Below are 9681 nucleotides of genomic sequence, written 5' to 3' on the forward strand. Positions count from 1 at the left end.
CGCACGCTGCATCTTCTCGTTTGATAAATGTTACGTTATCACATGCCCTCCGTATAAGACACCCAAACACCCATCTGGAGACAAACATTTGTGGGTCTGTATCGCAGGGGCCGGTGGGTGACACCCATCACCTCTCAGTTGCTGCCTCTGGTCGATGAACTCGTGTGTCGGGCCAGGACAGGGACGCGGAGGCACAGGGACATCTTCACTCAGCATCCCTGGTCCCTCCGTGACCTGAGCCTGGCGGCCGCTCCAGCCCCGCTAACCGTTCCAGCTCTGCGCTAATGACTTTTTCCGCACTCCCCACCCCGAATCTCTCAACAGCCAAAGCAAAACAGCAATGCTTTTGCGGGGAGCTGGGGGTGATTTATGTGGCCACGAGTGAATTTGGAGAGGAGCGATCAGTGCAAGCGTTTTTCATCACCCCCTCCCCACCTTTCCCCTTGGCTGGACAGGAGCCGGGTCAAACACCGAAACGGTTGGACCAGCCCCTGGGGGAAGAGATTACGGACACGGGCTCCATCCCAGCCTGATGCTTGTCCTATTGCCTTTGTGGCTATCGTAACCTAAACACACACAAGGGTCAGCCTGCCCCTCCTTTTCCATCCTCCCCCACCCATTTCCCTCAACATCATGTTTTCCCTCCATCACTTCCACCTCTCTTCCCTTCTCCCATGGAACCAGGAGCGTTTCCAAAGCCATCAGCCCGGGACGTTGCCCCCGACGGGCTTTGACACGCGTGGTATCGACGGGTATCTCGTTGCAACGCGTGCATGCATCCCCTGCGAGCGCAAACCCACCCGTGTCCTGGGTTCAGGGCACCCACGCCAACGTGGAACAGGAGCAGTTATTGCCAGGACCTAAACCCCACAGCCCTGGCAGGGTTAAATGTACACGTGTCTCTGTCCCGCTGGCGCTGCGGGTCTCCGAGTTACAGGAACAGGGGTAACACGGGTGGACCACACAAAAAATCCACGTGCTTGCGCTTATTCTTTGCTAAAGCATCTCTGAATAAGCACGGGCAGCAGCAGGCAGGGTCTGCAGGCAGCACAGGGCTGCCCCAAGCAAATCGCTCCCCAAAAAACAGTTTAACAGCCCCAGATTGGTTTGTGGTTTTTAAGTACTCTCAGGATAAAACTGGTTTATGCCAAGATGGCGCAGAGGAACAGCCCATCTCCAGGGCAAACAGTCAGCAAAAGGCATTTTCAACCCAACTTTTCCAACTAACTGAGCTTTCCTCAGTGGCTCATAGCTGGGGGCTGGAAGTCTCAAAACTGGACCCCCTCATTTTCTAGAAGATGAGGGTTGAGCAAAACTTTTAATTTCTCGGGGGTAAAGTTACACGTTGGCATCACTTTGCTGCTTAAAGTGTTGTATTTCAGAGGGTCCATACTCAAAGAGAAGGGAAAATTAAATGAATCCCCAAAAGTTTTGACCACAAACGCTCCAGAACTCAGGTTTTTCACCTCATCTGAGAACCAGCCCCCATCCAAACACATCAGGTTTTCCTGGGAAAGCTGTGTCTTTCCATGGACCGGCAAGCCAGCAGCCCCCGGTCCTTCACAAAAACCCCAGACAGATTTTGCCTGCCAGAGAGAATAAAGAGGGAAATGACACAGTTAAGGAGTCTTCTGACAAGAAGGAACCGTGCTCATTTAAGGAACTGAAAAGCATCCCTGGCTCCAGCATGGCTGCAGGATCGTGGCCCTGCTATGGCCAAAATCCCTGCCCTGATAAGCAGCATCCCCTTTCCCCCCAGCATCCCCCTCTTTGCTGAGTGCTGCCCGCACAGGAGGTCACTCGGTTCATTCTTTTTTGTTTATTCCCTTATTCCATTTTCCTGTCTCCATATCCCTCAGCATTTTTAAGCCAAATCAAAACCCTGTTTTGGGCTTTTTTTTTTTTTTTTTAATTACTCATAATTAAGTGATTCTTGGCAAGGGAAGATCATGGAAACAGCGTTATCCCACAGACAGGCATTCAGCTAGGAATTTCCTCTTAGCCTCCTAGCCCTAAATACATCTGGAAAAATATATAATCACTTTATTTATTACAGCAAGTATTTCCTTGCAAATACAGCCCTCTCGCAACACCCCGGGACCTTTATCACAACAGCCTCCAGCAAGACCTTGAGCTGCACCCTCATTTCGTTATGTGTTGAGCTCCACTTTTCCTCCTGCCAAAGTCACTGAGAAAAACCCTCTGGAATTTTTTTTTTTTTTTTTTTTGGGGGGGGTGTCAATTTTTCAGTGCGTTGACTGGTGCTAGACAGCAAGAGCATCACCTGCACTTGGTAACGGGGTTACGGCAGGGTGCATCGGAGGGCACCCACGAGCGTGGGTCCAAGGGTGCGCAGCGGGTGCAGCAGCCACACAACGTAAGGGCTGGTCCCCCCCTCCGGTGACTCAGCCGTGCTGTGTCCCCCCGTAGCTCACCGAGCCGCTCAAAGATGCCCCGGTACAAGCTTTGCAAACCAGCACAGTGTACCGAGAGGGGAGAAGCACAAAATCATAAGCCAACGAGTGCATAAGCCAACGGGTCCCCATGGACTTGAACAGCCATGAGCCTTCCTGCACCCTTACACCCACCCGTGGCCCCAACACCTGGCCTCTGCGCACACTGTATGTTTGTACACCCACGGTAGAAGTTCAGCCTTAAAAAGAAAAAAAATCATTTTAAAAGCACCTGGGCTGCCTTTAGCTGTATCCCAACCAGCTTGGTTCTGGTGGGGTTTACACGACAAACATCATACGCAGGGATGGTACCCACAACAGCATCCCACACCGCCCCCAGCACACGTGCCAGACCCAAAAGCTGGAGATATGTGGGGAAACGGGGAAATCCAGCCTGTTCATCTGCAGTTTCCTCCAGCCCTTCCTTGTTATTAAGACATGCCTGCAGTCTTGGGTCTCCAAAGGACCAAACCCTTTGAAAGCCGCAGGATCCTTCCCCCCCCTGCTCCAAAGGGGAAATAGACCCCAAGGTTGCTCTTTTCTAACATCTTTTTTAGGAAGACCGCATAGGTCTCCTGAGGCAGGTAAGGATGCGGCCAAGAGTAAAACGGCCCCAACGGCCCCTTTCCAGGCTCAGGGCTATCACCCAGAAGTGCTCAAAGGACCGACCGAACAGGTTTAATAGGGTGGGCTGCTTCCCAAAACGCCAGCGCATCTGGGAGAAACATCACCCCCCTGCTAAGCCCCCAAAACTGAAGAAACTGTGTTCACGTAACTCCAGCGTGCCCCGCTGGGCCAGGTTACTTTAAGCTCATCACACTCTCAGCTTTGCATTTGAGTTTAGCTCCACTTTTCCAAATAAGCTCAAGGAAAAGCCGGTATCCAGGACTGTCAGCTCTAAATATTCATAAGTCATGAGACTGGCTTCAAAGTCGGCAGATTTTTTAGAAACTCACCCGTACGTTGCAATTATTCAAAATTGTCTTAATTTTTTTTTTTTAATGTTCTATATTTGACTTTCTTTTGATGTATCTTCTCTTTAGGTTTGTGTTTCTCCCTGCAATCATATGGGCTTTAAAAAAGAAAAAGAAGAAAAGATAGCTGCAATTCCGATACATTCATACAGCTCCAGATGTTAATCCTTAAAACAAAGCAGATGGGGAAAAAAATAATCACGATGGAGCCACAATAGTTGGTGGGAAGCTCCAGGAATCTGCATCCACACCCGAAGCCCTGTCCAGTACCCGGGGTGCCTCAGCGGTCCCCGTCCTGTGCTCAAGAGTGGTGGCAGGGACCGAGATGGAGTTTGTGTCAGGTACCTTATTGCTCTGCTGGATTTGCATCTGGATTTGCTAGAAAAGCAGGAGACGGCCATAAACGCGCAGGTAAAATCCTAGAAAAAAGCTCTTTTAGGTGACGGGGATGTCTGTCGAACAAGTCAGCACTGCTCCCAGGAGCTGGATGCGGGGACAGGGCGAATCCTCAATTCCCACGGCTGCATCCTGCTCCCAGGACCAGACAGAAGGAAGAAACCGCTCTGGTTCCTGCTCCTGCTGAGGGGATTAAAGGAAAACCCGCTGCAGCGACCTGATGAGCATCCCTGGAGCGTGTACCAGTGCCCCCCTGCAGCACCCAGCCCTGCCCACGAGCTTCTCCATCCCCGACCAGCGCTTTGCGGCGCTCCCCAAATCTGAGCGACGATGGAGATAATCCCGGCCACCGTGCCAGGTGTCTGCCTCACCCTGCTATTGCACAGGAAAATGCTTTGCATAATCCGATTAAATAAAATTGATGTGTTGCTTGGCACAGCACAGGGCCGGTGGGAGCAGCCAGCTAATCACCGGGGAATAAAAACTACCGGGACTTTGATCACTGCTGTAGTATTCTCTGAGGAGCAGCTTTACTTTGTAAATCCTGGAGTACGTAGTTTGATGTTATCGTTGGGGAAAAGAAAAGAGAAAAATAGGGAAATAAAAAGCAAACGCCTGGGTGCGGAGTGCTTGTGCATTAACAACTGGGTGAAGAAGGGCGTTGCTTACTGGTACTAGTGGAAGTAGCAGTCAGTCATCCCTGCACATCACGACTCCGCTCCTGTAAAAAACAGAGGCAAGAAACCTCATGGAGCCAAGCAGCAGCCGACACTGTGCTGTTAATAATATCTAATTAATTGTGGATAGCAGGGAAATTCTAGAAAAATGGGAAGATGGTTTAGTGTGGATGTAGGATCAAACAAGGCAAGTGTGTGTGTGTGGGGGGGTAACCCAGGCTGCTTCCCACCAGATGTCTGTCCCAGATGGAAAACCACATGCGTTTGTGCAGGATTCAACTCCAAGAATAAAGAAATGCAAAACCAACTAATTTCACTGGGTGGTTGTGTAGGAAATAAGCATCAAACAAACATGCTCTCATTCTTAATGAGCTAATGCTCAGGTTTACTAACAGCCCAGCACGCTGCAAGGAATGCAGAAGACTTCCAGGAGGCTTTTGACTTCAAACACCCTGACATTTGAAAGCAAGACTGCAAAATATCAATAAACACAAGCGAAGTGGCTTACCGAGCGGTCAATACCAGACTCTGGCTTGGGGGAGCTCCCCGGGGCGCAGCAGGGATCAGCGCTGAGCCGCTGCCTGGGGACCTTGCTGTTAATGAGCTGCAAATCCATCTGAACATCTCTGCTGAGTGCATGCAGAGTGGCAAGTAACGAGGAAGGCAGGACGGTTATTAGAGCAAACGGGCTCGTTTGGCAGGCTGAGCACTGCCCCGGGAATGGGGTTCATGGCAGCAGGGGGGTTCGGGGTGGGAGGAGGCTGCCAGCCCCACAGGGTGGGGGTCTGCTGCCAGGGGAGCCCCAATCCCACCCATTTCAGCTCAGCAAAATCAGTTACTCCCATTACTTACCAAGTGCCCGGAGCCTTGCAGGTACGAACAGGGCAGTGGCAAGGATGGGATATGATCTTACCTCTCTGCGTCCCACTGAGGAGCTCAGCAGGAAAGTGCATGCACAGATCTAGTAGAGGAACTTAAAAAAGCACAGAAAAGCACAAAAGTGGTTTTCAAGCCAGAGAGAATACCAGGTAGAAAGGCTCATAAGGATCTCATCCTGCTTAAGCTTATGGGAAAGACGACTGATGGCAGCTTGACTGTGTCTGTGCACCTGAATGAGGAGAAAAACCTGAGAGCTAAAGGGCTTGTAGCCTGTTTTGAAAGAGGATGGTTGAAAAGCAGGGCCAGACTCGACAAAATAAGGAGGTGCACTTCATTCATGGGGAGGGTGGGTAACAACAGGACAGCCTCCAAGGGAAGTTCAGAGATATTCCTCTCCAAATGCCTCAAAAATGAAGACGGGACACGATCTTGAGAGAGGTGGGTTGGTTGGACGCAAGCTCAAACCAGGCTGGCATCCAGCAGCCTGGGCTGGGTTTTTGATCCCTCCTCTCTTAGATCTGTGGATCAAAGGTGGCCCCTAAGCCCCGTGCCCTCCTGTGCTGAGCTCCTCAGGAGGGAAGTTTGGGGAGCACCACTGCAGCAGGAGTGGGCACCATCATAGGTGGCACAGGCTCTCAGCGGCCATCTCCTCATCCATCTGCTTTCGTACACACCAGCAAGGCCTTCTCTCAATGTGCTCTACCCCACAAGCCTCTAGAGCCACCAAAACCCCAGCAAAAACCTGATGATGGTGGCTCATCCCTCCTCAGTTCCCATCCAGGTGTCCCTCTCCCCTCATTTCCTCTGCCCGCAGCATCCCGCTGTGCCCGGCCACCGGCACTGGGACAGTTACCGCCCTTTCCTTTCCATATGCCCCTTCAACACAGCCCACAGGCTCTCTTTTTGGGAAAGCACTTGATTACCAGAAAGAAATAGAGCAATTGCTGGAGGGTGATGCTGCTTTGGATTTTTACCCTGCAGGGGCTCGGGACATCTCACGAGGAAAGCAGGAGGCAACCCAACATCGGTGCATAACTCCACAGCGATACTCTGTCAACAGGAACAAAAACACAGTGGAAACTGCCGATTCTAGTAAAAAAAACACTTAAACCTCAACCTTTGAGATGCACGAGCCACCCCTGTTACACCCCCGTACGGCTTCACCAGCAGGTGAAGACGTGAGAGTTCAACCCTCATCACATCCCTCTTGATTCCTCTTGAAAGAAGAGTTTGTACCAGCCCCGGGGCTGGAAGCTATTAGTTAGTGCTGCGTGATGCTCTGCAGATCAAGGTACCAAAGGAAACCCGCGCATCAGGCAGGGCTGCCGGAGCAAACCCTGGCCTTCAAAAGCAATATATTCACGGGTTTTTTCAGACAAATCCGTCAGTGTGAGCATGTCTTCAGTTCAGAAGGGCAGGACCAGCCTGCTTTTGATCCTTGCTTGTAGAGCACAGGAGATCGAGACACAGACAGGGCTGCTGTACACAGAGTGACATTAACGGCGCTTTATCCTCCCAGGCTAAACACGGCTACGCTTCGGAGAACTCCTGTCAAACCCCCCAGAACCGTTTCCAAAAATTTCCCTTAAGAAAATCCAGATCCAGAGAAGCACAGCGCAGTAGTTTCACCAGCCTCTGCAGAAGGGCATTGGCCCACATTTGCTGAGACGAGGGGCCAGGGCCCTATTTCCTAGCAGGCTCTGTGTTTATTATTTGCAGACCTTGAATATAAAATATGCCAAGTCCTTCAAATCTGCAAACAACGTCTGGGTTCTCTTCCCAGCCAGGCATTGTGAATCATTTGAAAAGACTTTGGGCTTTCGAGGAAATTGCTGGTGTGTTTGCTGGCACACGTGATGTTTCCAGTAAACGGAACCGCTGTGGAGTCGTTGCCTTGAACTTCTGAATCTTTCTGGAAATGTCGTCTTAAAGATGTTTTCAGTATTTTAATTGATTTGGTTGTATGAGATAAAGTTTAAAATGCTGAAAGTTTCTGCAGAACAAACCGTTCCCAATGCTTGTGTTTGGAAACGTTGATGGAGGAGTGACGATGCTCATTTGCAGTTTACTCAGATCAAACTGGTTGAAGTTTTCCGAGCGGAGAAAACTTTATCGAAATCAGATGCTATTCTATTTAAAGCAATCTACTGCAGCGGAGCTTTGCATTTGTGAGCAAAGACAAACAAAAAATCACCTTTCCTGGAAATGGGATGAGGCAATGCTTAGGGATGAAGACAAGCAAGTTGCTCCTTTGCCTTAAAGACAACATGCTTCCACTGAGGCTATAGCTACCTCCTCCGGACAGGAGGGCTATGAATTATTTATATTTTAATATAAATCTCTGTTTGGCATGCGCTTTCTGACCTGATGGCTTGCAGCAAGTCCACCCTATGCAGGACACATCAGACCTACTGTTGAACCATGCATGGACAGACCAAACCTGAAGTTTCTCGGATTCCCTGCACGTTCCTTGTCTGTCCTGACACATCCAAGTCCTTTCTGCGTTCACTGCCCGTGTGCGTGTCCCTGCCTGGGGAACCTCACCCTGGGTAGGAGAGCAGGAGCCCACCTTTACTATTTGCTGTCCACGCAGCTCAGGAGCGTGCGGATCTCCGCAGCAGAGGCGAGGCAGAACATCTGGCCCACACGTGTGTTGGGGAGGAAAGATTTCTCCTGGTACGTCAGGGACTGCCTGTAAAACCCGCTGTTCTCTCCGCTGGAGGCTCCTGGGCTGTCTAGACATGTTCAGTTACATGCACTGAAATCCCCAGCCACTCCTGATCTGGCTTGAAGTGACCCTCCTGGCTCTCCTCCCAAGGAGGGGCTGGCTCTCCCCGCCAGCAAGACTCTCCCCGGCCAAGGGAAAGGCAGGAGGATCTTGATACGAAGGGCCCGGCCAGCGGTGGTTTATCCTGATGGGAAGGGAGGGGAGGGAGAAAACAAATCTTACCAAAGGGACAGCACTCCTGGAAGCCCATGGAGGGTGAATGAAGAAGAAACAAGTGAAGGAAGACACAGGTTTCTGCAGGTTTCTGCAGGGAACGTTCCCGTTAAAAAAAAAAAAAAAGGAAAACATTTATTTTCTGGTTGCAAGGAGGCGGGGGGGATAAAAGCCTTTAGCCAAAAGCCAGATTTCTTTCACAAAACCCTCAAATGGTTGTTTCAACCTTCCAAGCAGGGCTGGGTATCCCTGTAGTTCCTATTCTTCAGGTAGGAAAGGGGAAATGGAAAATCGTCCAACCCCAGGGGAGAGCCAGAAGTCAGACCTGCCCTCCCCATGGACTTGCTGCCTTCCCCAAGCTCCGTTAGTTTTTTGGCTTCAGGTGCCCACACAGCGCCCATAGCGCGTGGCTCTGGCAGCACTCTGCCTTCTGCGTGGACACGAAGATTTCAGTGGAGGTCAAGGTTTCCACACAGGACGACAACGTGTGCGTACACAGGAGAGGAAAAGCAAAGCAGCTTTCCCAGGAGCATGAAGCAGGAGAGGCGAGCTCAGGTACTCCTGGTACACGCACGGGCAGGGTTTGCTGAATCGCATCTAACGCGAGAAGAGGCCACTTGGTACAGACACTGCTCGGACAAAGCTTGGCCCAGTCCTCATTTGGACCCTCTCATCAGGAGAATTACTTTGGCCCCATTCTCCCTTCCTCCACCCCTTCCCTGGCTCCTCACTTCCATTTAATCAGAGAGGAATAAAGAGGGGAGGGGATGCGCCACAGACCCAAGATCAGCCAGATGTTACTCGTTGCTCTCCCCAGCCTGCTGAGCTGCCTTTGTGGTCTCAGCTTGACAGGCAATTTGGCCCAAACCCCACATCGCCCTCGAGGCCGAGGCCAAGCCCCGGCTCCTCTCACGTCCGACACAGCTGGCTGTGCAGCTGCTCCGCAGAACCACAGCTGGATTTCAGCAGCACACCTCCCCCACCTTCCCAAGGTGATGCGTGGAAAAAGGACCACAGAGAAACCGTCCAGTGCTGAAACCCGGCAGCAGCGTCCCTTTTCTGCGGGCTCAGCCTGCCCCACGGCCCGCACAGCTCCATCCACACTTGGCAATTTAACCCCAGACTGATGAGGGGAGTCCGAGTCGCTCCTCTGGACGGGGCGGCAACAGCCCCCAATGCCTCACCATAGAGCAAGGGAGCCTGAGGTTGGGTTTAGATTTAAGTACGGCCGCCTTCCCTCTGCTGCTCTTGCAGAGGACAATTTCTACCAGAAGTAGCAAATTCCGACTCAGTTCAAAGGCCAGGGCCTCCGCCTCTGCTAGTTTTAAGAATATAGCATTTAAGGCAAATCACAAAATGTA

Source organism: Grus americana, chromosome 5 (assembly GCF_028858705.1).
Source record: "Grus americana isolate bGruAme1 chromosome 5, bGruAme1.mat, whole genome shotgun sequence".
NCBI classification, from domain to species: domain Eukaryota; kingdom Metazoa; phylum Chordata; class Aves; order Gruiformes; family Gruidae; genus Grus; species Grus americana.